We start from the raw sequence: 4,537 nt of genomic DNA on the forward strand, positions 1-4,537 counted from the left end.
GCGTTTCGATTACCAAGACCAGGTATTCTTCTGGCGCGCCTGGCAGAGTTGGAAATCGTGTGCACGCGCCTCCAGTGGTTCCGGTCCTACCTCCTCGGGGATGTTCCAGATGGTTGCAGCTGGGAGAGTGTGCTCCGGATACGAGGGCCCTCACAACTGGGGTCGCGTCCCTCAAGAGGCCCTTCTGTCTTCCCATGATTTTCAACTTTACATTGAAACCGCTGGGAGAGATTCATTGGAGGACATGGGGCGCGGGGTTATCAGTATGCTGATGAACCCCAAATGTTCTTCTCTATGTCTCCGACTGATGCAGTGACTTGGGGATGGCATCTCTCCTCTCGTGGCTGTGCCTGGAGTCAGTACTGGGCTGGATGAGGGAAAACCGACTAGTCTGAAAATTCCAGAGAAAAAACGGAGGTGCTCGTTGATAGGTTCTCTGCCCGGGAGATGGCGGTGGTCACCTGTTGCTGAACGGATATGCTCCCCGTAAAAGGACTGGTACGCATCCTGTGGGTGCTCCTCGACTCGTCGCTTCCACCTTACATCTCAGGTGGACGCGACGATCAGGAGCACCTGTACAGATTCGGCTGATCGCAGCTGCGTCCCTACCTGGGCCAGAGGCGACCTTGAACGGTTGGTCCCGCTTTGGTAACCTCTCAAACTGGATTTATGCAACGCGCTCTACATGGGGCCCTTGTACCATACCGGAAGCTACAACTGGTACCGAATATGGCAGACAGACTGGTCCACTGGCATTACCCAGGGCCAGTCATATAACACCTGTACTTAAAGATCTGCTGGCTATTTGCTTCCCGAGCCGCCAATACAAGGTGTTAAGGAAAAAACGCAAAATGGGATCTACAGTCAAAGAAATACTCAACATGTATTGAGAGTCAGGAGACTCAGCGAAAGCCAATTAGGAGCACACAGGTTGTTAAAAGTAATGAATTAGCAAGTCCTAAATGCCACGGGACCTAAAATGCAACGTGGACTATTTAACCCATGAGATTGTTAAGTGGGACAAGTGAGATGCTGAAACATTAATTATGGCGGCCCAGAGAACCACTGGGAGAGTGGAGTACCCGCCCACTGGGTGGATACACTGACAAGAGGGGTGGTATTATCCAATGGACTATAATACTGGCTATGAATGCCAAGTATTTTGTGGTTAGTTATTGCGTAGTTGTGGAGAGTATTGGGTTGTGTTGGATAGTTTTGGAGCTGTATATAGCATTAGACTAAAAGTAGATCTTTTAATAATACTACTGAGTTGTCTGAGTTTTTTGGTGGTCTCGGGTGAAGATACAACGAGCCAACTGGGATCCTGAAGAAGGGTGAGAACTTTATGTGGAAGCACGCGTGAGAAGGCTTGGAGAGTTTGTCAGGGTCTTCAGCCTATCTCTGAAAAACTTGTGCTTAGCGCACAAGCTTTACCCACTGGCCAAAACTGGTCACGCCTGTGCCTTACAATGTGGTGAGTTCGAGCAGAGGTGAAGTTAAGAGCTACAACTCCTCATCAATGACAGGTTATAACCTATAAAGCCCTACAGGCTTGGGCCGGTACCTAAGGACCGCCTCTCCATACAATCCGCCCGCACACTCAGAACATCTGGGCAGCAGCTACTGAGGGTCCCAGGGGCAAGATTAGCCTCTACAGCGAGGTGGAGAACGTTTACCATCTCGGCCCCGCCCCTTGGGATACGTTTGCCCATAGAGGCTCCGCTCGGGGCCACCTCCCCGGCACAGTAGGAAGGAACTAAAACCCTTCCTGTTTCAGTTTAACATTCCCCGATATCAGCTCAGTTAGACTCCCCCTCTGATGCAATGGCGGCTGGCCAGAATGTTACTTTTAATGTAAATTTTCAATTGTTATTTTTCTATTGCATTATGTATTGTATTGTGTACTCTGTTTATATTCTTGTACACCCCTGATTACAAGACGGGCGGGTATAAAAATACAACTTTTATTATTCTTTCTTTATTTTTTCTTAATTTTGTTAGTTAGGATATTATCTAGGTTTTTCTGTACTCCACTCCACTTAAGGACCCTAGCCGATGCTATTTACATGACTGCAGGGTTTTCTAAAGATAGTTATGGGCAGCATGACTGAACCAACCAGTTCCTTTATGTGATTACTACTACTATTACTGTTATATAGAGCTATTGTTTATTAACTGGTTTCGTGTAATAGTACATAATATAATCATAATACATAATACTAATCGTTTACTTTATTTTAAACTTCTACATTGGTGTATATTTAGCATGTGTTGCATGCTTTGCTACCTTGATGGGGTTTGAGTACTGTATATACTCATGTATACGTCTAGAAATGTAGGTCAAATATTTTTACCTGAAATACCTGAGTCAGTGTATCCTGGCGTCAATGTAAGTACCGTATCTTAACTCTTCTTTTAAAAAGGACCAATCCCCTGTGTGTGAAAGGCGAGAGTTATGAGAGTATAATTGCCCTGGAAGCACTGCCCCCTGCCCACTCTCTCATGACATCCAGCCTTAAGCGCAAACACCTGAGTTAGCCTGCTGGGATTTTGTAAGTTCTTTGGCACCGTTTCTTTTGCTTCATCCTTTAGGCCCTTTTTCTTTATGCCCCTAAGTTTTATTCCTTGATGATCCGCGGGTCATATCAAAATCCACATTTGGGTTCCCAACTGTGCCCTCGACTTATACATGAGGTCGACTTATCGTCGGAGTATATACATTAGTCCTCACGTGTGTACGGTTGTGTCACAGAGCAAAAACTATAACCTTTGGGCAGGAAGAAGAAAGAGAAGAAGAAACCCAAAAAAAGTAGACTTGACTATACTTTCAGAAAAAGAGGTGGGTCTCCTTTGGTGGACATTAGTGGTTTTCTGAGAGCCAAACATAGTGCAGTGGTAGGAGTGTTTTAGGCAAGGACTCTGGAAGATAAGGCCTTGTCTGCATGGGTAAGCATACTCCAAGGGATTGCCTCGGCTGTCATCCCATTACAAGCCACTCCATTTGGCACGGGGAGCTGTTTGCTTGCCTTTCGCTGTCGTTGCCCAGTGCAGCAGAAGTGGAGCCTATCACTTATCGAGATCAGACTGAGATGCCCGCACCAATCACATGGTGCAGTGCCTTGTTCTGACCTAGATTGAGCAACCTGCTACAGTGCGCAGCACCCAGTGGGGCCGCATGTGGCAAAGCTGCTCTGTGGCACAACCCAGAGAACTTTGGAAGTTCGGGTAGCACAATGTACATTAAATACATGTGGCCCTCCCACATTGTGGCTTACTTCTGCGGATTTTTGATTATTTGTGGTTTAATTAATACATTCTGTCCATGAATTCTCTAGGTCTTCTAGTGCAAACTGACTAGAAGTTGATCATAGGAATTTGTGTGGAGAAACTAGATGTTAGTAGAGGAAACGCTAGCCTTTGTAGGTCCTCAGCATGCGATCTTTGATCAATTTCTGGCAGATTGTATGACCACAGAGTTGACACGGAGGACCTGGTGATTCCTAGAGAAGTGTTCTATCTGAGTAAAAGCATGTCTTGTTTATTTGTGTTTTTTTCCACATTTCATGGGGGTCCTACCACCCCCATCCCAGCAAATGTGGAGAGGGGGCCCACTTTATAAAAATTGTTATTTATAAGGAGGGGTATATCTTGGTTCCGGCCAAGACGTCATCCCAGACTGCACTAGAACTGGGGGTTTGAGCCATGCATCATCCAGACTCCCTGCTAAGAGGACGGGAAGGCTCAGGTGGGTGGGGACAGATTTGTTTATTTTTGGCCATGCAAAGGCCTAAGGTTTCGAATCCTTATCCCTCAGCCCTGGAAGCTACTGGGCGGCCTTGGCCAAGTCACCACTCTCAGCTGAGATGAAAGTGATCGCAAACTTCCTCTGGCAAGTCTTGCCAAGAATATTCTAGTATCGATTTTGTCTTTGCTGTAGTGTAAGTCAGAAATTACTCAAAGGCACACAAAACAACAGCAACAACCACTACAACCATCTTCTTTCCAGAAATTGTGTAGTATGCTTTTGGCATTGGGGGAATATTCTGTGTGAATGAAATTAGGACGGCACTTATCTCTTGGGTTTCCTTCCCATTCTGTAGTTCCGTAAGGAGAGTTTGTTCCATTCCCCTTTCTCTCCTGACACTCTACAAAGAGAGATCAAATAATGGAAAGCAGCCAGCAGTGGATTTTTGTCTCTCAAAGAGGGGAACTTCCCAGGTTTTGTGTGTGAAGAATGTCAAAACCACAGCAGCAAAGCCAGGAAGCAGAAGAAGTTTTGTTCCCCCCATTGATCAGGTTTGCTGGGGAAAATGGGCACTGTAGTGCAAAAGTAACCTTTCCATGCTGTATTTACCCTACTTCCTTACTACTTATCATAGTGCGAATATTATATGGAACAAGTACGGAAGGAGCAAGGAACTGGGAATGGAAAAAAAATGAATTGGGATTCAAAAATATTTTCTAGTTTTTCTAAGGATCAAGGATGGTGGATTACAAACCTTGCTTTGATTAGTTTCAGCGGAATAGCGGCACAGAA

The sequence above is a fragment of the Sceloporus undulatus genome, chromosome 2 (genome assembly GCF_019175285.1).
Source record: "Sceloporus undulatus isolate JIND9_A2432 ecotype Alabama chromosome 2, SceUnd_v1.1, whole genome shotgun sequence".
Classification (NCBI taxonomy): Eukaryota; Metazoa; Chordata; class Lepidosauria; order Squamata; family Phrynosomatidae; genus Sceloporus; species Sceloporus undulatus.